At 38.8% G+C, this 27,587-nt stretch overlaps 1 protein-coding gene across 1 annotated transcript in view; it reads right to left on the reverse strand.

The window, feature by feature from the left end:
* The window catches only part of SPDEF (SAM pointed domain containing ETS transcription factor), a 31,210-nt gene extending 18,706 nt beyond the window's left edge, over positions 1-12,504 (reverse strand). The window contains exon 1 of the mRNA XM_070745284.1: positions 12,078-12,504. The gene's annotated coding sequence lies outside the window, so the exon portion shown is untranslated. The remainder of the gene's footprint in view (positions 1-12,077) is intronic.
* Positions 12,505-27,587: the final 15,083 nt, after the last annotated feature.

The following is a 27,587-nucleotide window of genomic DNA, read 5'->3' on the forward strand; positions in this document are numbered from 1 at the left end:
ACATGGTATTTCTTTGTTACTTCTTTTGCCCGTGGTCAAGGCAGGAGCATGATCTAATCCCACTTCCAAGCAAACCCCCACTGTCATAATTTGGCAAATGTCTTTCTTAGGATTCAGGGCTTGCAAGCTGTTACCAAATTCCCTTTTGTTCTGGAAGCCGTATGGGGGCTGGATTTGCGTAAGATTTATTGAAGCCTTAATTTAATCCAGAACAAATAACTAGAGATTTGAAATTGGGCAGCATCTCTCTGGGAAACATAGAAACACAAACCCCGTCCCACTGGGTATCCCTAGCATTTAAGTTTATACAAAAAAAAAAAAAGCAGAATCTTCACAGTTGCCATTACTACTGCATATTTTTTAGTCCACAAAAAGCTACCTAAGTTTATAACGTGTCTTACCAGAAAATATGTACAGTCGTAGAAGTAACAAAAATGACTTATTTGGACAAACTGATAATCAAATCCAAATCCACATTGCAAAGTACTACACAGTGTCTCAACTGATATCTATTTGCCCCCAACATCCCCATAATCAATCAATGGATCAGTCCATCCTTCCTTATAATGTTGATGCTGCATCAATAACTCAGAATATACCAAGTGACACTTAGTTTATCCTTGTAATGTAATGTACTGCGATGGCCTCCATTCTTTCCATTCATTTTTTATTTTATCTCCTGCCTTTATTAATTCATCTTGTGATATTTGTATGGAGAGGAGGGGGGGGGGACACTGTTTTCCAGGGCACTAGAGGGTCGGATGAGGAACAACGGTTGGAAACTGACCAAGGAAAGATTCAACCTGAAGATAAGAAAGAATTTCCTGACAGTGAGAGCGATCAACCAGTGGAACGGCCTGCCAGCAGAGGTTGTGGACTCCCCAACTTTCGACACTTTCAAGAGGAGACTGGACTGCCATTTGGCTGGGGTGATGTAGGATTTCCTGCTCAGGCAGGGGGTTGAACTTGATGACCTGTAAGGTCCCTTTCAACTCTAATAATAAATAAAAATAAATAAAAAATGTCTAATTGATTTGAAGACAATTACTTCAGACCAGGGGTAAAATCCAGCAGGTTCTGACAGATTCTGGAGAACCGGATGCAGAATTTTTGAGTAGTTGAGAGTTGGGTATTTTGGAGAACTGACAAATACCACCTCTGGCTGGCCCCAGAATGGGGTGGGAATGGAGATTTTGTAATATCTTTCTCCCAGGAGTGGAAAGGGAATGGAGATTTTGCAGTATCCTTTCCCTGCCACTCATACCAAGGCGCACCCACCCACCAAGCCATACCACGCCCATCAAGTCACGCCCACAGAATCAGGAGTAAAAAAAATGGATTCCACCACTGCCCCAGACGTTGCTGAAGTACAATTTGCAACATTTTCCAACTTCGGCCACATTGGCTAGGAAAATACTGGAAGTTGTATTTTAGCCACCTAGACTTAAAGCAAACTATTTATAGCAATGTTGATGCTATAAAACCAGAGAGGGGAAAAAAGATTTGTTTAGTGCTTAGTGTTATATAAAGTCAAATCTCCTTAATCCATTGTTTTATGTTGTATTGTATTTTACTTGCATTTATTTTATCTTTTTAAATTTAATTTTTATAATGCCAGAAGCCAGGTATTTTCAGAGGCATTTCAGTTAATATGTTTGCATCAAACATGAAATATGAGCTAACAGAGTTCTTGCAGAACAACAAGCAGTACGTTCAACAAAGGATATATTCTTCTTGCAAACCAAATACTTGAGAAAAAAATCTATTTGCTTCCCTGTTTAGTGGTCCTCCAGTTTTTTTCAGTTTCCAGTTTTGACATTATAGTCAAAGCACACAAATCCAACCCAGGCAGGTAGGCAGGCAGGCCCACTGTAACCCAGTTCCCAAGTCAGCAATTGCTACCTAGATGGCAAAACTATCAAGTGGAAAAGGGAGGGAAGATACTTTGGATGACTAAAGGGTCAATCAGACTTCTCTGGCACTACATGACAGGGAACATATGCACCTGTCATTCAGGGATGGTTGCACAGGTGTTCCATTTATATTTCTGCAAATGTAATGATCTTGCTAGGGGGTACTCAATAGCAAAGCTCAGAACAGGAAGTTGGGTCAACCAATCAGCATGCAGGACAAGCACCTCTGTGCAGTTGGGATCTGCAGCCATCTGCAAGCTACGCTTACCCATCAACCCCTTTGTCGTATAGCTATCCAGTGATGCCTGTGTGCGATCGTAGGCAATTCTAAATTGGGTTTAAAGGGATAAGATTAAAGCTTTGAGGGACTGAGTCTTGGCACCACAAATCTCATGTTTTGTGAGTGAGTGGGAAGGAGGCTACATGTGATTCTGAAAAAGTGCTTGAGGCCTTGGGGTGGGGGGACGAAGCCAGGAGGAATGATATAGAAACATAGAAGTCTGACGGCAGAAAAAGACCTCATGGTCCATCTAGTCTGCCCTTATACTATTTTCTGTATTTTATCTTAGGATGGATATATGTTTATCCCAGGCATGTTTAAATTCAGTTACTGTGGATTTATCTACCATGTCTGCTGGAAGTTTGTTCCAAGGATCTACTACTTTTTCAGTAAAATAATATTTTCTCATGTTGCTTTTGATCTTTCCCCCAACTAATCTCAGATTGTGTCCCCTTGTTCTTGTGTTCACTTTCCTATTAAAAACACTTCCCTCCTGGACCTTATTTAACCCTTTAACATATTTAAATGTTTCGATCATGTTCCCCCTTTTCCTTCTGTCCTCCAGACTATACAGATTAAGTCTTTCCTGATAAGTTTTATGCTTAAGACCTTAATATCTCTAGGTTATGGGAGTGAAAAACCTAAATAAGCTCAGAATAAAATATACTGTACTCTAAGGGTGGAGATCTTTGTTTGGTTTTCTCTGGGTTTGGCATATATTCTTTGCTGCCAGTGTTTATGGGATAGGTGGAGATCTAGTTCCCAGCTCCAAACAAGGTGGTTTACTGAAACAGCAAACTAAAGTGAGAGTCTAAAGCAATAAACTCCCTTTCAAAGCCAACTCAACAGCTGTTTTAAGATATCAAACACCCAGAAAACACACTGGCAGAAAAACTCAGAGCCCATATGTATAGATCATGAATCACCCAAATCAACTAGACACATAATTCTCACATTATTCCTTTCCACGAGTTCCATTCTTCGTTTCCATATAATTTTTCTCCTTTTTGAAACATTATTTTTCTCAAAACCTCATTAAAAGTTAATAACACGATCACGCTAATTATATTCTCCCTGAATATCCAAACATTTTAAAGCAATACAACATATAATGTTGGTTGAAATAAAATGAAACCCAAACAAACATTAATTACAATTTATCATTACCAGGAACAGAACAAATGGGAACAATCTGTCTTGGACCTACATTCAGAAAAGCACTAGTTTTAACAAATTGTTTCAGTAAGGGGGATATCTAGGTTTAAGGATAAGGCTCTTGTATGATGAAAAAACAGAACTCTCTGTTCTAACATTGAGGCAAAATATACCTCATGAGAAGTATAGCTTGCTTAATTCTACTCTAAGCAGCCCAGTGTAATAAACCACACTAAATCACAAACCATAATTTGTAAAATACAATGAACCAAATGCATTATGATTTTAAATGATAAATCATAAGCAAGCCATGTTTTGGCTCAGCATGACATATAAACAGCACCATATTCTTTTTTCCTTCTCTGACCCTTTTATTAGGTTTGACTGATTTGAAGCACCAGGTTGGGTTACTTCAATGTGATGTTTAAAATGGCAGCTACACGTATGCAAAGTCCTCCTGAACTATTAAACCAAATTTGGAAGTATTTAATTCAGTCTAATAATTCAAATTTAACTTTCTGGTTCAATTCAATGTTTGATTCAATTTCTGGATGTGATCAAGTCGCTACTGAATCTCCATATTAAAGCTTACACAAGTCTACTGTTTATGCGTAACACCTGTCTTTTTTTTTCTGCTTGGGATCATAGCAGCACATACTGTATATAATTACTAGTACTTTGGTTATATTAGGAACATCAGATGTGTTGATTTTGAATTTTGTCAATGCATACTAGAGATGAGATCTCAACCTTTCAGATGCAATCTGATTCCTTGGGGTTTAACCAAACACTGATGAATCATGAAATCATTTTTCCTTGTACTTCCTCATTGTCAGTCCTACCACTTGGGACAGAGCTTGAGATTAAAGTCAAGTTATCTTATATATAAATTAACTATTTTGAAAGCCAGTCTCGCGTAACAAAGAAATGCAACGGCAAGGATGTTAGGAGACCATCATGATGCATCAAAATGATGGGTAAAATTTGGAAACAGACACCAAGATCAGTAGCCTGAACATCTCAGGTTTTTATTTTGTAAAAAAACAAAGGTTAGTGAAAAATTCAACATCAGAATGGAAAACTTATTTAAACTTCCAAAAGTAAATTTTCTTTAGATATTGTAAGTGACCAAGTAGTTCAAATCTGCCTATAAGTTTACATAAATGCTTTCCACATAGCATAATAACACTGTGTTCTAACAGTTATTAATATTAGACCTGATACACTGATTATTATTTACTCACCTTTTTTTAATAAGAGCCCCCACCCCATAAAAAAGAGTATTTCTTTTCTGTCGTGTATAATAATAATAATAATAATAATAATAATAATAATAATAATAAATTTATTAGATTTGTATGCTGCCCCTCTCCTATTATAGTGTAATAGAAAAAGGAGAAAATGAATTCTGAAAAATATCCAGAGAGCTTCATGAATGGAGTAGGACTATGGTATTAAACACTTGATGTTCATAATTCCTATGTTTTTCAATCTCCAGTTGAGGCAAGCTGAGCTGGGGACGAGGGACAACCACAAAACATGCCTTTTACATTACAATCTCTTGTTGTAAGCTTCCTTCTCTTAGGACTTCTGACAGGGATCTACTTCCAATGTTCTTCCAGAAAAATACAGTGATACCTCTACCTTAGAATGCCTCTACTTACGAACTTTTCTAGATAAGAATCAGGTGTTCAAGATTTTTTTGCCTCTTCTCAAGAACCATTTTCCACTTCCAAACCCGACCCTCCGAAATTGTAAGCGGAAAAGGCAGGGAGAAGCCTCCGTGGGGCCTCTCTAGGAATCTGCTGGGAGGAAAGAAGGCCAGAAAAGGCAGGGAAAAGCCTCCCTCTAGGAATCTCCTGGGAGGAAACATGGCCTCCCCCCTCCCTGTGGTTTCCCCAATAACATGCATTATTTGCATTTACATTGATTCCTATGGGAAAAATGGCTTCTTCTTACAAACTTTTCTATTTAAGAACCTGGTCACAGAATGAATTAAGTTCGTAAGTAGAGGTATCACTGTACTTCATTTTCAGGGGTGTTCTAAATCTATTATAAGCAAGTCTACATATTATATTATTCCCAGAGCACCCAATTTGCACTGAAAGATGTTGAAAGAAAATACAGGGTGTCCTGCATAGCCACGCCCACAGTGTGGTAGTAAAAAATTTGGTAGCTCTTCACTGTATGTATATATATATATACATATATATATATTTGTTTGTGTGTGTGTGTGATATATATTATGTCTTTCTTCATTTTCAAATACATACATACATACATACATACATACATACATGCATGCATACATGCATACATACATACATACATACATACATACATACATACATACATACATTCTATTAGATTTTAGTACAGAGAGCCAGAAAAACACCTCTAAGGTGTTCTGTGGCCCTAAACAAATTTCTCTGAATGTACTTCTTTTGCTGGGTGAGTCCTATGGGTAACTTCCAGTAAATATTTTTTCAAACTGTCGCTGGTTCAACATGTATGTAAAAAAGCTCACTTTAGGTACAGTTATGACGTATCATTTGGAGGACGATATTTCAGACATTTCTTTAGATAAGGTACAGAGGAACAGTAATTTCGGAGCCAAATGTGTAATATATCTATGACTCTTATTTAAAATAACAGTAAAAAGGGGTATAATTGGAATATAATATTTAAACTAGATGAAATGCAAACTGTTTGTTGACTCACCAATTTGTAATTTTATTTACATAGTTAGATACATATTGTTCTTACATAAAGGTTAAACAGAAAAAAAACTTCCAGAAAAGAGGGAGGGAAGGAGAGGGAGAGAAAGAAGGAGGGAGGGAGGGGGAAGAAGGGAGGGAAGGAGGGAGGAAAGGAAGGGAGGGAGGGAGGTTTCTACACAGAATTATTTTTTAAAATTATGTGCAATCAATCATATGCAAAATCTGAGGACAAGGAATCTTCAATCTTGAAATATTACCTCAAAGTAAAATTATAAATGATCTCTTATCAACTCATCCTTTCTCTTTCCGCTATGAAGAAACTTTTTGGTTAATATTTTCCTCCGTTGAGATCTGTAAAGTTTCTGAAAAGAATGATTAAAAACTAAGAGAAACTAATGTAAAGTAAGAAATAAAAAAGAAGAAAGAAATGAAAGAGAAAACTAAAAATGCAAGAAGCAGGGAGATATAGAGAAGGGGCTTCTGATAATCTTCACAGCAATTATAAGTACAATTATATTTTAACCTCTTTCTGTAAAGTTATAAGTTTAGATAATAGATGAACATCTAGAAATTATTGGACTCTACTAAATCTCAGCCAATACCAACTAAACTCTGGTTTAACATCCAATATTTACAATAATTATCTACACAACCTGAGTAACAATAGAACTAGAAGAAAGTAGCAATATGATTAAAGCATTGTTAAAATTTGCAATAACATTGTTTTGTTGCTCTTTGATTATCCACAAAATGTACTGTATGGTAGTGTTCCCAGCCTCAGTAACTTTAAGTTGAGTGGACTACAGCTCCTAGAATTCCCTAGCCAGTGATGCTGGCTTGGGAATTCTGGGAGTTGAAGTCTACTCATCTTAAAGATGCTGAGGTTGAAAAATACTGCTGTACTGGATTACAAATAAACAAGCTAAGCAAAAATTAAGCAAGAAAGCAATACAAAATAGCAAAACCCACTAGTAAACAGATATATTTCTACTTCAAGCTATCACGTTGATGTATTGGACATGCTACATTTGCCTTCTCACCCACAGAATAATGTGAGCTAAAAATGAAATGCCTTTGGTTCCATCATCTAAAGTTAATACCTCATAAATGCCACTCAAAGGTTTCTCTACACATTTAACAGTTAATTAGCTCTGATTCTACTGTATGATTCTTGCTGTTGGGCACCTTCCCTCTGTTTGCACAATCCACTTAGCCATGACTAACTTTTAAGTTTTAACTTTATTTTCTGGATTCACATAACATCCTAAAAGAAAAAGAAGTTGGCTAGCCTTGAATCCTGTATGTCATGAGAGCAGAACCCAATATCTTTAACAATCTATAGAGAAAAATAACCCTCAACTATACCCCCTTTTGGACATCCTGCCAAATAGTTTTCCAATGCAGAGCATGCTTTTAAGTATCACCTTGGCAATATGATCTGCTTGTTCTGCTTCACTCTTCTGGCCTAAAATCCCATTCAGTTGATCCATAGTGAACTGAAAATGTATCAAATATCTGGCATGGACAGTTCCAAGAGAAGCTTCCTTTTCATATCTGTGTATTATTCAGTTCCAATAGATCATTTTATGTAGTCAATATAAACAAATATCTTAAAGGTTTTAAATTCCACAAAAAAGCACCAAATTCTGGTTGCTTGGTCCATATTTAATGCTGTGGAGCTGTTCAGATTTTAAATCCAGTCACCATATAGAGCTGTCATCTTCTTTCCTTGGTTTAGACAATTTTTAATTTCCATTTACTGTTTCCCACAAAGCCCAGATTGCTTTTTTAAAAAACAGAGTCCAAACCATGAAACTATTAATGAAACTTGATTCTATTAGCAAATAGTTTTTGTTTAGGATGAATTGCATAGCAAAGCTCCATAAGTAGGAATATGCAGATTGCCAGCATTTCTGGAAGCCCAAAAGAAGGAAGTATAGGAAGTCTGTGACTTAAAATCTGGCAGGTCTTCTGGGCTTTTTAAACGTTAAATGAAAACCAGGCAGAAAAACTATTGGAGCATAAATGCCGATAATTCTAAATCCAAATTACCAAGTTGCTTTTGGCACAACAGGAAACAAATTGAGAAGAAAGTTTTTTTAAAAATACCAAATTGAAGAAATGTATGCCTAACAAGTTGTGTTCAGTTCTTTTTAAAATACATAGATGATTTTTCAGCCAGGAAAGGAAGTTAAATGCAATTAGGGCAAGAGTAAGACTGAATAACATAAATACCTCAAATAAAAATATAAATCCCAAATATTGGCAGGAAATGTAGTGGAACTAAAAAAAAAGAAAGAAAAAACAATTTGGATATCTGATTGCTTCTTAGTCCCTTTATTGCGTTGAGAATATCTGGCAAGGCAATATAGATATATCTATCTATTGCTATGGCTTTAAAGTATGGGAAAGGGCTTTTTCCTACATCTTTCACTGGTGCAGCTTCCCTTTCCTCTTTGTTCATCCTGTTCTTCTCACACTTTGTAAAATTACTTCAGAGTTACTTAGAGCTTTACAGTTTATCTAGATCTGGAATGGAAAGATAATTTTCAATCTTGTCTATTGTTCATGTAGCAAAAATTTTCATTTAAAATTTTTACCCATCCGCTCCAAATCTAAGAGTTATCTTCTTTCTGTAGAACACATCTAAAGATCCTAATAAATCATACTGGAATTTAAAATAGTGTCTGACCACCTTGTTTTATCTGGCAAAGTGGGAATATTTTGAGTTCCAAAGATTGCGTCCTATGCTCATAGGATGGTATTGCACCTTGGTTCAAAGTGGAACATTATTTCAGTTATCCAAATACCAGATTTTTGTGTGAGGTTTGAGATACATGGAAAGAGTTTTGCATATATACTTGTATTGTTCTATAATAGAAGTTCAACACCTACTATAGCCAATGTACCTATTTCCATTACCGATTAAACATTACATTGTGATTTGACTTCATTGTCATTGTGAATTCACAGAGTCCAACTACCATATGAACCTCTCTAAGATCAGAATATTCCTTTTGTTGACATAATGTGGGATGCAAGATCTCCTTCATAAAATGTCAAAGGCAAAAATACATGTTAAGTCTTTGAGAACTGTCCCTGGTTCTGATCCACACCTATTAAAAACAAACTTGGTCAACTATGTTAATAATAGAGGTTTAGAAATATAATTACTCACAGCTGTGTTAATTTACATTATTCTTAAGATAAGAAAGTAAGATGTGAACTTTTGAAATGGAACTAAGCTAAAATATTTTGAAATAGTCACATCTGATTGCTTCTCTTTAGAAGTGAAAGGCACTTCACTTCAGTCTCATTAACCCATCAGACTGGAAAATCACAATTGAAGAAGTTAATAGATATAATATTGTTGATTCTGTAGCCTCTTCATAATTATGTCATTTGTAAATTGTTTGCAATTCCCCACAAAATATTTGAGAAACACCTCTAAGGACCTGTAGCATCTCCTCAAAGCAGAAAGTCCAGCTAACTCAGAGATAGCATTGAGGCTATCACTGAGGTAGTATTGTCCCCACTTGTAGATGGAAAACTGAGGAAATGATTTCTTTACAAGCATAGAATGGATTCCAAATTTTTAAATACTCACAAGCCCTAAGTATTACATAATTTTGTGGTTTAAAAAAAAACCCCAGCTAAATCCAGAAAAATCTTTTCATCATGTTGCTAAATTTTCTTACACTGCATGAACAAGTCACATTGTATCTGCAGAAACTTTTCGTAGTAATATTAATAATACTAAACCACTCCCTTACATCGATTCTATACTATATTGTCCACAATCAAGCTTATTATTTTTAAATACATTATGCACAGAATTAGACACAAAAAACTCAAAAGGAATTCTTAAAACAATATTATATATATATAAATAAAAGGAAGATTCATCCTACAATTTACAATAACCATGAATAGAATAATTCCCTGATTCACTTTTATATTCGCCTTGTCCCAGCTATACTATTATTTATTGGTATTGCTTATTGTTGTCATTACTAAGATGCAAGGATGAATAGATTTGGGCAGAATACTTGACTGATATTCTCACAGCTACCTAGAATGAGTCCATATGCCCATTTTACTGGTGGAGTATTGAGAGTCTTGCTCAATATTATCCAATATGCTCACTCTGAAAACTGATTTAGGTGTCGATCTTCAAAAGTTTCACATAATCAAAGAAAATATTTTGCTAGGGCAGTATTTTTAATGCAATGATTACATTTCATGTCCAATATAAAGTCTAAGAAGTCACCAAAATTTTGTGGAGAAAAAAAAGCAACCATACTTTACTTAATTATGTCCTTATATGCCAGGAAACCATTCCTTGGATCATTCCTTTGCATAATTCTCACCTTTATGTCTCCCGAGGATTTCATTCTCAATTCTCAATTGATTGCCCAATGTCCCACCAAAGAAGTTCTCTCTGTTCATTTTCCAGAAATTATCACTCTGTGTTTGGAGAAATGTTCATATTGCCTTAGAACTTCAGTCCTATCTCGAGATCAGAGAAAGTGGCAACCAACATCCAGAAATTCACCTGGATTGTTGCTGAGAGGCATGGATGATGGCATCCCCTATTTTCAGTTAGCTTTGATGTTCCTATGCCTTTGCACACGTAAGTCTCCATGTCCCAAGGTCAGATTGCCCTCTCTCCACCTGCACTCTATTGATTACCTCTGAGACAAAAACAGTATGGGGAGTGGTTGAAGTGTCAACTGAACATAGACCTGTGCATGCCCCAGATGGGCAGCAGAGCTTGATGTTCTCCTCAAAATGCTGAGAAGCCCCTGTTTAAAAACCCTTTCCCATGTCCTGGGAAGCCTCTTGCCCCACAAGAATCCTGGACCCATGAGAAATGGTTGAGAAGGATTTGGCAGGTGAGCTGTCATTTGTGTTTCACTAACCAAGCATAACACAGAAAGAAAGAAAAATCAAGCATGGTGCCAATTTGCTTGTGGTTTGAGGGTGGGAAATGGGAAGTTACTCACACGAGCAGTGGGGAGCAAAATATATTGCAAAGTACAATTTTAGTGGGTATCTTCCACCTCCTAGCAGTCACTATTTATGTGCTTAGTTATTACAGATAGATATAAGGAGGGAAGCAGTTTTATTAGTGATATCAAGCCACATGGCACCACAACTGATTCCCATCATAGTAGATGGATGATATCCTGAGATCAGCATAGTTAGTATAATCTAGAGGGAGATATTAGCATTAGCATAGCAATAGCATTTAGACTTATATACCACTTCATAGTGCTTTTACAACCTTCTCTAAGTAGTTTACAGAATCAGCCTATGGCCCCAACAATCTGGGTCCTCATTTTACCCCCCTCGGAAGGATGGAAAGCTCAGTCAACCTTGAGCTGGTGGTGAGATTTGAACTGCTAAACTACAGCTAGCAGTTAGCTGCAGTAAACCTGCAGTGCTTCACTCTAACCACTGCGCCAACTCAGCTTTCTTGTACCCCAGCCTTTGAATTTTAATCTCAGCTACCGTTCTCTAGACGTCTAACAGAAAAGATGCAAAAGAAATGACAAAACTATCCCTGTCTAAGGAGAAACAATGGACAAAAGAGGTGTTTGTTTCAGTATAACTTCTGTAATATGGAAAGGCAGCTACCTCAAACTGTATATTATTGGAGCACCATATTAATGGAACAAACATGATATCACAATGTAATGGCATGTCAGTACTGAATTAGCACTAGCTCAATAGGCACTACTGAACTACAACTAAACCACGTCAGCAAAGCAATAAGAAAAGGATTATTCATTCAACTTGAAAAGGTTATTGAATATTCCAGGGTTTCTTCAGTGAATTGTTCTCTAATTGCAACAAACCCCCCCCCCCTCAGCTAGCTGGTGCTCAATGTTAGCGGAGATTGGCCAACAAATTTTAAAACATTTACCATTCTCTTTTGAAGACTTTGCAGGGAATAATGAAGATGTCTGCTTCTTAAATCTATCAGTTAGAAACTTCCACACTTACCCTTTAGATATCCAGAGAAGTATCAATTGCCACCAGCAGCATCAATCCAATAGTGAGGCAAGTGCTCCAGCCAATCTTAAGTGTCTTCACTGAGCATGAAGTGGTCAAAGGACAGAGAATGGAGTAGCCACGGGAGTTGATTAAGGTGCTTGAAGAGCTAAAGCTATGCTTTATCCCTGCACCTGAACCCAAGTATTGCATGCAAAAAGTGAAATGCTCAAAGACGTATCAAACCTACAAATGAAAGATAGCCTTATAAGTACTTGCTGGACACTAAGGAATGCAGGCAGGCAGGCAGAGAAACTGCAACCAAGAAAGAATATTTTAAAAAACCTGCATTCATCTAATCAGCATCTTTAAAAAGCTATGCACCAAGCTGTAGCTGAGCCCAAGGAATGCAATGTTCAGGAAAAGTCTTCTTCCCCATTATATCTAATTCCTTCCTTATTTACCTAAACAAACAAGCTTGTGCGTACTTAGTAAGAAATGTTTAAATATCCCAGCCTACAGTTAACCCTTTAATATGTGATCATCTTACATATGAACCAAGTAAGTTTTCATGCCCCAACAACTGAGCCCACTTCTCTCCAGTCCCCCCCCTTTTATCTTTTGCATACTTAAAAGAACAGCTAGTAAAATGCAACAAAGAGAGAAAAAGTTAATAATGTTTTCCCTTCCCTTTAAATCAAACTGACAAAGTGTACAAGAGCCTCCAGTTGTGGAACTCCAACTCTGATCAGCCCTAACTAGAGCTGCAAGGCTAAGATTCCATCCTACAAGATTGGAGGGTCTGATGCATTGTTTTTCCTTGCTCTGTATGTGCCACAAGACAATGACAAACCAACAGGATGCAGAAAGACTATTACTGAATAACGAATATTGCTGAAATCTGTAGCTATTCATTAATAGACACATTTTTACTTGCCGCGCTGGACGGTTCCACTGATTTTGCTGTTTATAGTATCCTCAGTAGTAAACATACCATAATAACAATGGCACTTAGATTTACTGTATATACTGCTTCACAGTGCTTTACAGTGCTGACTCTGTAAACCACTCTCTCTAAGCGGTTTACAGAGTCAGCATATTGCCATCAGCAATCTGGGTTCTCATTTTTCCAACCGCGGAAGGAGGGAAGGCTAAGTCAACCTTGAGCCAGTGAGGATCGACCTGCCAAACTGCAGGTAGCCGGCAGTCAGCAGAAGTAGCCTGCAGTATTGTATTCTAACCACTGCATATTCTAACCACATTATTGCATAGGAATACACATGCATACATGCACAGACACTTGTGATGGTTTTCAAAAGAGCAATGGCAGCCATAGCCTGAAAGGAACAGCAAAAAAAAAGAACATGAGCCAGGCATGAAGTATGGATGGATTATGCAATACCCACTGAGTAATAGAGAATTCATTAGGTACTGATTGATCAACTCTATATAAGGAACATATTTCCCAATTGAAGTGGGGAGGAGTTCATTTTCTCTTATTGCATTAAATTTCATTATTTCCTTAAAAGTTGCAATAAACTATTTGTCTGAGAAACTTGTACAGAGACATGAATTAGTAGTCAGAACTGTTGCTATAATAAACCATGAAACAGATCAGAAAAATTTAGTTGAATTTATGTTCTATTAAACTCAATCACAAGTCAGCTTAGTTATGACAAAGCTTATATTTATACAAATTTCATACAGTATCTCTCTACTCTCTCTCTTACTCACTCTCTGTGTGTATGTGTGTCTGTATGTGTGTGTATATATACACAAAGCTGAAGGGATTAGATACTGTAGCCCAGAGGTTAATTCTCTGCCTTACAAGGCAAAGGCTGCTAGTTCAAATCCCGGTGAGGGTATGGCTAGTTGATGAGGCCAGATCATGGCCGAAATAGATCTATCCTAGTCTCCATTAATTTTCAAATTCAGCAAAAACATGTCTCTCTCTCTCTCTCACACACACACACACACACACACACACACATCTTGGCATATTTGGGTTTCTTCCTGTGTAAGTTTCAGAGATTTCTGGCGACATTCTGATGAGGCCCCACTCGTCATCTTCAGGCTGGTGCTTTCAGCTTCATGCAGATTAGTCAATGTTTGCAGATTAGAGGTGACATCCTCAGTAGTTGTTGTATTTTATGCCTGCAGATTAATCAGCTGTTTTGTAATGTATCACGGTTTTGGTTTGGCTCAGAGTTTGTAGTCTGGCTATGCGTTTATGGCGTGTGTCTGTTTGCTTTGTGTGTGTGTCTGAGTGGGATGCAGCAGTTGGAGATGCCATGTGGTTTGGCTTCTGGGTGGTGGTTGTATTTTGTCTGTGGGGTGGGTATGGGTTTGGGTCTGGTGAAGTTGATTGATGGTGGTGTCCTGTGTTGTTCTGGGTCTGGTGTCAGTTTTCATGGGTGGGATTCGTTTGTTGATTAGGGCTAGTTTCCAGATGTCTGGTAGGTGGGTGGTATAATCACATTTATTCATGTTATAGGGGTGTTTCTCTATTTCACAACATGAATAAACGCGATGATACCTCCCACCTACCAGACATTTGGAAACTAGCCCTAATCAACAAACGAATCCCAGCCACAAAAACTGACACCAAACCCAGAACAACATAGAACCCCACCAATAATCACCCTCACCAGACCCAAATCCATACCCACCCCACCAGTGAAGGGCTACCAAAATCTTTACTACCACACTGTGGGTGTGGCTTATGCAAGATGCCCTGCGTTTTCTTTCAACATCTTTCAGTGCAAATTGGGTGCTCTGGGGTGGAGCTCCATTTTCACTACCCCACTGCGTTCCCCCCCCCCCATCCAAGCAATAGCCCACCCCTGTACCCCACAGATAAAATACAACCACCATCCAGAAGCCAAAACATGGTGGCACCTCCAACTGCTGCATCCCCCTCCGATGCACACACAAAGCAAACTGACACACGCCATAAACGCATAGCCAGACCACAACTCTGAGCCAAACCAAAACCCAGAATGTTACACCACAGGCATTCGTTACAAAACAGCTGACTAGTCTGCAGGCATCAACTACAACAACTACTCATATATACATATATATATATATATATATATATATATATATATATATATATGTATGTATGTATCTAGACACACACTTATGCATATATAGATATATACACATACATACAAGCGCACTCCATAATTATAAGGCCCAAACACCATCTATATTATTGGCAGACCAATTAGCATTTTGCAGGACTATCAAAAAAATTGAAAGAACTGTCAAATAATTAGGAAGAAAGTTTTCAGTTATGAAAGAAAAAACAAAGGATTTGTCCAAATGTAAACATTGAATAGTTTGCTTATACAAGTGACTTGCAAGTTGCAGAGGTTTCTATTTCCTAAACAGAATACTGTATTCTGTATTTCCAGTTAAGTAAGCTCACTGTCATTTTATTTCTTTTAGTGCAAAGAAGGATAGCATCTGAAAGGCCAAAGGCACAATTCGGCCTCTGTAATATAATATTGCTGGAAAAAGTTGAATTAATGATAAAGGTCACTAAATTTGGGGACTGGCAACAAGTGTAGGAGGCTTGTATAAGAGAAACAGATAGCAATAGCAATAGCATTTAGACTTGATGCCATTCTCAACATTAACTCTCACCAGTCTTGGAAAACTACCTGAAATTGTGGTGCTGAAAGTCCACTAACTTGACACGAAATTTATACAACCAAGCTTCTACACCAGGGGTCCCCAACCTTTTGGACCTCAGGGGCCACCAAGGTCATACTTTTAAATCCCACGGACCACCAAATTCATTATTTTAAGTCCCGCAGGCCACTAATATGAATTTTTTTAAAAGATAAATACATTTATAAACTTATGAACAGAGAACATCCATCTTATTAATATGAAATGCACCTATTTAACATAAGAAAGTTATAAACGCTTATTTAATCATAACAAAATCTTTAAAGGTTGTTGAATTATAACAACATTGTTAAAAGTAGTGTAATTATTACAAAATAATTGAAGCTTATTTGATGATGGCTTGCTGATTGTTGTTGAGAAAGTCAGTCCCATATTCCAGAGCTGTAGCTGTAGTCTCTTCCCTCCCTTCCTCCTTTCCTTTCCTTTCCTTTCCTTTCCTTTCCTTTCCTTTCCTTTCCTTTCCTTTCCTTACTCTTCCCTTACTCTCCTCTCCTTTCCTTTCCTTTCCTTACTCTTCCCTTACTCTCCTCTCCTTTCCTTTCCTTTCCTTTCCTTTCCTTACTCTTCCCTTACTCTCCTCTCCTTTCCTTTCCTTTCCTTTCCTTTCCTTACTCTTCCCTTACTCTCCTCTCCTTTCCTTTCCTTACTCTTCCCTTACAATCCTCTCCTTTCCTTTCCTTTCCTTTCCTTACTCTTCCCTTACTCTCCTTTCCTTTCCTTTCTTCTTCCTGGACTGGATTAATTGTTCTCAGCCATATCTGGCCCAGGGACCAAGATTTCTCCACGGACCACCAAAGTGTTCTCGTGGACTACCAGTCGTCCATGGGCTACAGGTTGGTGGCCTGTGTTCTACACTATATTCATGCAATCACATCTTATTCACTAAATCAAAAACTATGCAATATCATTTCACACATGCATTTCTCAATGCTTGCTGAGCAGCAGAAATCATGCTCCTGCCGGGTTAAAAGATGTTCTGCACATTCCAATTTCTGCTCATTTTCAGTTTTTGTACCCTTTCACTCGGACACCTTCCCAGGAAACCCTGAAAAAGTAATCCATAAATTCATAATAATGCACTTTTTGCATTTACACTTACTCCTCCAACCATCAAGCAGAGATGCATCTAGGCCCTCAGCAGTCTGGTTTCAGGCCCGGCTACAGCACGGAAACTGCTTTGGTCGCATTGATGGATGATCTCTGGTGGGCCTGGGACAGGGGCTTGTCCTCTGTTCTGGTGCTTCTTGACCTCTCAGCGGCTTTCAATACCATCGACCATGGTATCCTTCTGCACTGGCTGGAGGGGTTGGGAGTGGGAGGCACTGTTCTTCGGTGTTAGTGGGGGGTCAGAGGTCGACCTTTAGGTTTCTCCCATGTGGGGTGCCTCAGGAGTTGGTCCTCTCCCCCCTGCTATTTAATATCTACATGAAACTGCTGGGTGAGATCATCCAAGGGCATGTGGTGAGGTATCATAAATATGCTGATGATACCCAGTTATACATCTCCACCCCATGTCCAGTCAACGAAGCAGTGGAAGTAATGTGCCGGTGCCTGGAGGCTGTTGGGGTCTGGATGGTTGTCAACAAGCTCAAACTCAATCCAGACAAGACGGAGTGGCTGTGGGCTTTACCTTCCAAGGACAATTCCATCTTCTCAACCACTAAAAGAAGCAGTTGTTCGACCTGTCCTCAAGAAACCATCCCTGGATCCAGCAGAGTTGAAAAAGTTTAGACCAGTCTCCTAACCTACCCTTCTTGGGTAAGGTTGTAGAGAAGGTGGTGGCGCTCCAACTCTGGTGGTCCTTACCCTGGGGGGGGGGAATTATTGATCACCTCAGAGAGGGTTCGCAACTTGGGCATCCTCCTCGATCCACAGCTAACATTGGAACACCATCTCTCGGCTGTAGCAAGGAGGGCGTTTGCCCAAGTTCACCTGGTGCACCAGTTCAATTCAATTCAATTTCAATTTATTAGATTTGCATGCCGCCCCTCTCCGAAGACTCTACTTGGACAGGGGGTCGCTCATGCCCTTATCACCTCAAGGTTCGATTACTGCAACGCTCTCTACAAGGGGCTATCTTTGAAAAGTGTTCGGAAACTTCAGAATGCGGCCACGAGAGCTATTGTGGGGCTTCCTAGATTCGCCCACGTTTCTACAACACTCCGTGGCCTGCACTGGCTGCCGATCAGTTTCCGATCACAATTCAAAGTGTTGGTAATGACCTTTAAAGCCCTACATGCCATTGGACCAGAATACCTCCAGAACCGCCTTCTACCGCACGAATCCCAGCAGCTGATAAGGTCCCACAGAGTTGGCCTTCTCCGAGTCCCGTGGACCAAACAATGTCGTTTGACGGGCCCCAGGGGAAGAGCCTTCTCTGTGGTGGCCGCGTCCCTCTGGAATCAACTTCCCCCGGAGATTAGAACGGCCCCCACCCTCCTTGTCTTTCGCAAGTTACTTAAGACCCACCTATATCGCCATGCATGGGGGAACTAAGACATCTCCCACAGGCTTATTATATTTCATGTTTGATGTGTATGTGCTGTATGGTTTTTAATTGTTGAGGTTTTTTATATATTTTATTATTAGATTTGTTCCATTGTTATACTGTTTTTATTACTGTTGTGAGCCGCCCCGAGTCTTTGGAGAGGGGCGGCATACAAATCTAATAAATTATTATTATTATTATTATTATTATTATTATTATTATTATTATTATTATTATTATTACAGCCATAAGGTAGATCTCTGACTTCCATGGAAAATATCAGTGTGCCACTAATTAAAGGCTGCTTGTTTATCATAGAGGAAATGGCTATTGTTTGTCTTGGAACATTAAAGCAGGACTTAGGAGACCAACATTCAGAACAGAAACACTCCTTTCCCCTCAGTAGGTCAGGTCATGCTTGATTTAGGGGAAAAGGTCCTCACTTTCTTCACTAGTAATCTTTGCAACAAAAACCCACCACATTGATAAGCACACAATCAAAAGTCTGTTTTGCTACTAAACATAAAGGATGCCTACACATTAGAGTTTCACCACCACTGGCATAAGCACTGTGTGTACATTCCCATGTTATCAATAACTTAAAGGAGCCTTTTAAAATTCATCAATGTTATCTTATCCAGTAGAACAATTTTTCTAATTTGCGGGAGGCTTTTTTCTTTTTTCATTTTGAGAAATGCTGTTTTAATCTTAGCCAGGCTTTTAGGGCATATGGAAAGACGTAAAAGACCAACAGGCTTCAGCAGGCTAAAGTCAGGAAAACTTTCATTAACTCTGTGTTTGAAAGAAGCAGATTCTTCTCTCAGTTATGGTTACCAGAAAACAACATTTCTTCATACATTGCAATTGGTTGCCACCCCTTGTCCTCTCCCAATTCCTAAGAGGACAGTAAGGGGCGTGCATAAGTGCACCAGCATGCCTTCCATTCCGTCCTAATGTTTCTTTTTTATTAGTATCATGTATGTGAATATTATTATATCTTTGTATACCACCAACATGTATTTGACTAAATAAATAAATAAATAAATAAATAAATAAATAAATAAATAAATAAATAAATAAATAAATAAATAAATAAATAAATAAATAAATAAATAAATAAATAAATAAATAAATATACAACAAAAATTGTATAAAAAAACCCAACCCAATGATATTTTAGTCTTTATAGCTGGATAAGAACTTTTTTTTTATTTTTTTAATAAAATTTATTGATTTTTTCATAAAAAAAACACACAGACATTTAAACTTGTACTAGGGGTTACAATTACCCCTCTCTTCTTAGAAGTTAATTTTAAATACAGAAAAAGAATATATTCTTAGTTCATTAAATCAACATCTTAATCTAGATGAAAAGAAGAATTTTATTTGTATATTCTAATAAACATAAAATTGAATTAATAAAAAAATTGTAAAGTCATTTCAATATATTCATACATTTCTCATAACATTTTATTTTTATTTTTATCTATCCACTTATAAACTATATTCCAAATAATATAAAAGTCAGATTCTTCTTGGTCATTCAGCCTTCTTGTCATCATAAGAACTTAAATGTAAGGTATTAAATGTAATATTTTATTATTATTATTATTTTCCCTTTCAGTTTACACTTAGGTGTCAATTCTCTCATCCCTTTAATCAACTGGCTTTCTCCTTGAAGTTAATTGCATCTTATTTAGATTATTGACCTTCTTTGTTTGTCCACACCAATGTAAACTTATCTCTGCCCTCAGTTCTTTTGTTTTATTTTTATTTTCATTCTTTGTCATTAATTATGGTGTCTATTCACACTGTACCAAAAAGAGAGTGCAAGACACAAAGCTTTTAATCTTGATTTTGTGTAGTTAAATCATGATTATGAATCTATATTAGTTCCACCACATATCTGGTCACTTCTGAAATTAGAGGAGACCAAGTGTGGGATAGTTTGCTTCCAAACAGCTTCTTATCAGCTGATGATGATCACAGAGTGCTCTTTGCTTTAAGGAACTCCAATAAATAAGACTGAAAAACTGTCTAGAACAATGGTGGCAGAAGACACCTGGGTTTAAGCTCCAATTTGTGTTTATCCACCAAGACTCTCATAGTCTTTAGACACTGGGTTACCACTTTCACAGCACAGTGGTATCTCTACTTAAGAACTTAATTCGTTCTATGACCAGGTTCTTAAGTTGAAACGTTCTTAAGTAGAAGCAATTTTTCCCATAGGAATCAATGTAAAAGCAAATAATACGTGCAAACCCATTAGGAAAGAAATAAAAGCTCGGAATTTGGGTGGGAGGAGGAGGAGGAAGAAGAAGAGGAGGAGGAGGACAGTCGCTGCTGAAGGAAGAAGGTGAGGTGAGCGCCCCCTTTTGCCTTTCCGCGCCTAGATGCTCCAGGAGGCAACCGTGCGCCTCCTGAATGTATGGGAGGCAGCGTGAGGGAATCACCACAGCAAAGTGGTTTATTCCCTCTCCAAGCGCCCAGAGAAAAGAAAACACTCTGTTTGCTCTGGGCTGCCAAAACCTCCTTAAGCGCCACCGAAAGGCTCCTCTGGCAGCCCAGAAAAGCCCGAGATGGCCGGGATTAAAGGGGGAATGGCAGGAAACTGGCCGGGTGTCCGCGTTGCTCTCAAATTTCCTGCGAAATTTTTCCGGGCTCGGGTTCTTAAGTAGAAAATGGTTTTAAGTAGAAGCAAAAAAATCTTGAGCACCCAGTTCTTATCCAGAAAAATTCTTAAGTAGAGGCATTCTTAGGTAGAGATACCACTGTATTTCTAATCTGGTGGTGCTGAAAAGTTGGGTATTATCAGTTGACACCTTCAACCTAAATCAATGGATGACTTTTTCCAACATCCCTTACATACAGTAGTGGGTTCTAAAACCCTTTATTACTGGTTCGCACATGCATGCGTGCTCACTGTCACTCATGCGCAAAGCTTCTACATCTATGCAGAAGTAGGTGAGCAGAGTGTCCCAGGCGTGTGAGTGAAGCATCCCAGCATCTGTGCTACCGGTTCTTAGAACCAGGCCAAACCATGAGCAATGCACCACTGCTTTCATATAAGTTAAATGGTAGCAGGAGGAAGGCCAAACCATATAGCACCCCATGTTGGAGTAACCACAGATTCATCCACTCCTTCCTCCCTCCTTCTGACTAAACCAGTCCAACAAGATATGAACAGGACCATTGTAAAACAATGCCTCCAATACTAAACTCCCTCAGCAAGATATTGAGAGCTCTAAGGGAGGCAAGAGAAGCACCATCTCATCATTTAGATCAGTGGTTCTCAACCTTTCTAATGCCGCAACCCCTTAATACAGTTCCTCGTCTTGTGGTGACCCCCAACCATAAATCTAGCACCAATTCTTCCAACAGATCTTTAAGCTGATTGGCAAGAGGTCAGAGGGACACCGCCCTGTAAACATCTGATTGGTTGGATTGTAAAAATATCTTCCGAGATGCCAGAATAGAAGCTTTAGTTGCTAACACCATTGGAAATTTGTCTTTTCCCATGGTCATAGGTGACCCCTGTGAAATGGTTGTTCGACCCCCAAAGGAGCCCCGACCCCAAGGTTGAGATCCACTGATTTAGATCAAAATGAAATCCACCAGATTAGTGAATGCCTTACCATGCCTGAATTTCAATTTTAGCTAAAAGGTACCTAGGCAAAAAGCTTGGTCTCTTCTCAGCTTAGGCTGGTATGTCAACTGAGGCCCTATTTAGTTGTAAATTGTAAATGTGCAATTGTAAATTGTACATCCTGGCAAATGTACTATGGTTCCTGCCCTGATCTCACTATAATCATTAAATTAATACAAATGGAACCTGGAAACCAGCGTACACAGTGCAAAATAATAATGGCCACGATGCTAATTTGTATGAAATGTTATTGTAAAATCACACCTACTTATAAGTTGATTCATTGGTTACCGAAATGTTTCCAAGACCAAGTTCTTGTTTTGACCTATAAAACCATGGCAGCTTAAATTGTCTGCCCCAAGTGGAACCTGCCTGGACCATGAATGCATATACGGAAGAAACCTAAGGTGAGATTCCTGCATCAAAACAGGGGACCTGGGTCCAGATACAGTCCTTCCCTAGTGGCCCAATGATTTGGAAAACCATGCCACTAGATTTAAGGCTTGCATCTCTCCTCTTGATGCTTTGCTAAGCAATAAAACCAACATTTGTTGGATCATTTTATGGGTTTTTAAAAACTTATGGACAGGCCGCCATGTTATTATTTATGTTTATTGCTGAGCTTTTGCCTAAAGCACTGCTAGTTCAAAACTGGATCCTAAATTCATTGGTGGCGCAGTGGTTAGAGTGCAGTACTGCAAGCTGCTTCTGCTGACTACTGGCTGTTCACCAATTCAAATCTCACCAGGCTCAAGTTTGACTCAGCCTTCCATCCTTCCAAGGAGGGGTAAAATGAGGACCCAGATTGTTGGGGATGATATGCTGACTCTGTAAACCTCTTAGAGAGGGCTGTAAAGCACTGTGAAATGGTATAAAAGTCTAAAAGCCATCCTGTTAAAAGTCTAAAAGCCTATTGCTATAAATAAGAAATAACAGATTGTTCCTTCATCCTTTAATAAACGTAGATAACTTAATAAATACATTTGAATGCAGATCTGAATAACGACAACTTATAACATTTAATTCAGACTTGACACTCTCAAATTAGGTGGAAAGTATTTAAAAGAATGTGTAGACAAGTTGAGTTTTTTGTTAATGGCACAGACCAGCTTTGAGGATGCCATGCTCATTATTTTTAAAGCAGAGGCTAAATGGTCATTTATAAAGGAATCTTATAAATAAGTCCTGGGTATTAGGCCTCACCAGGCGACTGAAAAAAATATTTTTATAAACCCCTCTAGCTCTATTTATTCTGCTCAGCTAGAAAATCTTATAATCTAAATCCATTGGCAATTTTATATGTTTATCCCCCACCCGGTAACAATGTTAACTAGAATCATGGGAGTTGATATCCAATCCAGCTAGAGAACACTGGGTAGAAGACCACAAAGCCAAAGAAAAGGGAAGCATAATTATACATGCACGCTTCATGCCATAAAATTTTAAATTGCAAAACTCTGCAAATGTTTAATCACAAAGAACTGGTTCAAACCATATACAGGAGGTTTAGATATACAGTCCTTAGTACAGTGGTACCTCTAACTAAGAACACCTCTACTTAAGAACTTTTCTAGATAACAACCAAGAATTTTATTTCCCTCTTCTTAAGAACCATTTTCTACTTAAGAACCTGAGCCTGGAAAAATTTTCCCAGGAAATTTGAGAGCAGCACGAAGGCCCGTCCAGTTTCCTGCCATTCCCTCTGGGTTTCTCTTTCTGGTGCAGTGTATGGGAGGCAGCCTCGCGCCGGGGCATATTGGAGGAGTGTGCTCCTCCTCACCACCTCAGAGTCCTTCTTTTTTTTTTTTTAAGCCTTAAAGTTTTGGATTTTTTGATTCACCTCACCTCACATTCTTCCTTCAGCAGCAACTGTCCTCCTCCTCTTCTTCCTCCTCCTCCTCCCACCCAAAATCCGAACGTTTATTTCTTTCTTAATGGGTTTGCACGCATTATTTGTTTTTACATTGATTCCTCTGGGAAAAATTGCTTTCTACTTACAAACTTTTCTACTTAAGAACCTGGTCACGGAACGAATTAAGTTCTTAAGTAGAGGTACCACTGCATTCTTAACTGGAGCCAATAAGTAAAAGGTTAGAAGCAGCAGCACTTTGCATAAATCAAAGCTATTCCAGATCTACTCTGTCCTAAGCAAAGATAACTTTATCACAGTTTATTAATGGAAAGAGAGGTGTGCTTTTAAATGTGGAAATTTAAGATACGGTATGATGGAAGAATTCTACTACACAAAATAAATACAGGCTTTTAGGATTTATTAATGACTGCATTAAGCAGAGTAAATTAGTCTTTATTAATGGCTGCATTAAGCAGAGTAAACCAATTATGTTATACCAAATCACTACGCTCCAAGATCCCATATCTCTGTCCAGGGCTCACCTGATGCCCTTAGAGCAAGAGTGAGTGGAATTCCTACTGGTTAAGAGCCATACCTGTTTCTTATCTCTGAGTTTTAGGGCCAGAGTTGGGTAGGTCTATGACTCAAAATGAGTGGGTTTGAAGCAGGGATGCAATTCAAAAAATTTCCCCTACTGCTTCTTTGGGCGTAGCTTGGTGGGCATGGCAGGGGAAGGATACTGCAAAGTCTCCCCATCTCATTCTGGGGCAAGACAGAGATGGTATTTGCCGGTTCTCCGAACTACTCAAAATTTCCGCTGCCAATCCTCCAGAACCTGCTGAGTTTCATCTCGGCAGTTTGAATTTTAAAACAAAAACTTAAAATGCACACCACATACACAATCCTAAATGGAGCATTATGTATTGAAAACAATATTAAAATAATTGTTTTAGATGTAAATGATAGTTTGGCACTGGAAATGATTTTTGCAATCATTCCAGAATTTCTGAGACTTACAGGATGTCCTGCCTTAAAGAAGCTGCTGTCACTTTATTACATCTTGGCTGAGAGATCAAAAGCAGAAGCACAGAACAAGAAAGAATTGATTAGATCTGCTTATTTATTAAATTATAAAGTTCTCACCAAAGGCGACTCTAGGCAGTTAGATCTTCCAGGTCAAAATTAGGGAGAAGCTTTCGCCTGTGGATGGTGGTTTGTATCCAAGAAAATCTGTTCATGTGACATTATTTTCCTGTCATTTACATGCATCTAAAAATGAATGTGGGTTTTGTCAGGAAAGCACCAAAAAAAAAAAAAAAGGAAATAATTTGTCTGAAGCAATTACCCTGTGATTCAACTAACCTCATTATCAACCACAAGAATAATGATCGTGTAACCTGTATTAAGACCATTGAGGATCATTCAGTATTATGTAAACTGTATTATGTAAACCTTTGAATTTCCTGGTATTAGATTGCATCTCTGTGACTCACAACATACGGGCATTGCTTGGCCTTTATTTATATATAGTATTTCTTACAGGAAATATCTGAAATGTATTTAATTTAAAACTCTTCATCCATATTCTGCTTACGTACATGGGGTGGCTGTAATTTCACAATATTTCCCTTTATACACCAACTGTAATTTATAGACATAAATTTTGCTAGGTCAGTATCTATAAAACTTGTGTTCAACTTTGAACTTTGATTTTTTTTCACATTTCCTTCACCCCCCCCCCCCCCCCAAAGAATGTGGATCCATTTATCCCAGATCTATTTATGACTGGTGAAGGCAGATTGGCATTTTGCATCAAACATCCAAAGACAATTCTCCTGTAATGTAGAGAGCTAAAAGTACTATTTTGAAAATAATTTCAGCAGTAGCTGAAGTCCCCCCATTTTCCAGCTATACCTGTAAGCAATAATTTTGTTTAGGAGACATATGGACAGGTTTCCCCAGTGCACATCATTTTGCTTCCAGTGACCTTCTACTTGCTCCAATCTCCAGCATGTTCCATCTGAGTATTTTAGACTTCACTATTACTCTGGGGCAGTGGAGGCAAAGTTGGTTCTTCTGTGACATGTGGACTTCAACTCCCAGAATTCCTGAGCTAGCATGATAGGTTCAGGAATTCTGGGAGTTGAAGTCCACGTGTCATAGAAGAGCCAACTTTGCCTACCCCTGCTCTGGGGAATCAGTATTTTTGAGCCAGGTCTCACAATATCAGGAACATATTGGGATATAGACCCATGTATGTAGAGCCATGCATGAAAAAAGTTCCATACTTTCATAAACTCCTTCACAGATGGAGGTTTGGATTGCACAAAATTATACAAAGCACTTGCCATTTCCATGAGAATTGCTTTCACGTAAATAATCAACACTAGTTCGATTCGTCATTTCCTGAGAAGAACCACTTCTTTACTAAGGACTTCTGAATAAATGGTGAAATAAAGATATAGACATAATGCTATGTAAATAAGTGTATATTCCAGACAAGAGTTAAAGGAGGAGTGGTGACCTTTACGTATTGTGTAAATTGGCTCCCAAAGAATGAATGCAATTGGCAACTTTATTAATAGGCCTTAAGAAAATTCTGCTTGAAATGGTGGTCCTTTCTAACTGCACACAAAGTGCACTGATTTGAAGGAGAAAATAAACCATTATGAACAAAGGTCTGCGAGAAAATTTTGGTGGTTCCCAGAAAAATTATTTGCATTTTTTATATTGCACTAACAGACCCCTGGGCCAGATATGTGCAATGAAAGTTTGTGTTGCTGCAGAAAAGTTTCCACCTTTGGGATCTTTTTGTGTGGGACGGAGGGGGGCAGAAATTCCAACTTTGGGTCTGCTTCAGCCTCCTGGTGTGGGGCTTTGGGTTGAAGGCCAGAGGGAAGCACCACTAGTGGTGAAGAGCTGGAGGACCTTGTTCCAGTGGAACTGCATCATGGCCTGGAATTGTTTGACTATCTCAGCCCGCTGAGCCTCCAGGCACCAATACCTTGCCTTGTACTCATGCAGGTCTTCTCTCTGCTTGGAAAACCTATGCTTATAGTCCTCAGTGCGGTGCTTCCACTGAGCGTCCCTTCTCTGTCAGATCCCAATTTGAACTGAGTCCAGCTCTTTTGACAACTTTTTCTCATGGTGGCTGCTTAGCTCCAACAAACTACTTCCTGTTGGGGCCCTAAGGAGCCCAGGTGGACAGGCGAAGAATGGCTGGGAGAGGAAGGTTGAGTAGGGGCTGGCGAGACGTCCCTTGATGTGAGTTATATCGAGTTGGCCATACTCACCCAGTCACAACGACCACCTAATCATGCCCACCCAGCCAGTCATTAGGAAAATCATATTAGTGATCTGCATCTCAGGTGTCAAAAGTGTGCGCACGCACACAATAGCACCTGTGTGCCCACCTGCATAACATGTGCCCAATCCCATAATCAAATGTCCTCCCCCCTTGCATGCACACACAACACCCCCATGCTTTCAACCCCCTCCCCCCCTCAATGCATGCATGCAGGCCTCACTGAAGCCTCCAGACTCTGTGGATGGTGAAAAACGGACCGAACAGGCCTATCTGAAGTTCGGAAACAAGCTTCCAGTAGATTCATTGGGGCGGGGTTTTTTTTGCCTTCCCCAGGCTTCAGGATGCTTTCCTGGAGCCTGGGGGAGGGCGAAAAATGTCCACAATGGGCCTATCAGAAGTTTGTTTCCGAATTTCCGGTAGGCTCATTGGGCCCGTTTTTTCACCATCCACAGGTTGCAGAGGCTTTCCTGAAGCCAGGGGAAGGCAAAAATGGCGTCCTCTGGCCTCTGGAAGGCCAAAAATCCAGCTGG

Source organism: Erythrolamprus reginae, chromosome 3, assembly GCF_031021105.1.
Source record: "Erythrolamprus reginae isolate rEryReg1 chromosome 3, rEryReg1.hap1, whole genome shotgun sequence".
NCBI classification, from domain to species: domain Eukaryota; kingdom Metazoa; phylum Chordata; class Lepidosauria; order Squamata; family Dipsadidae; genus Erythrolamprus; species Erythrolamprus reginae.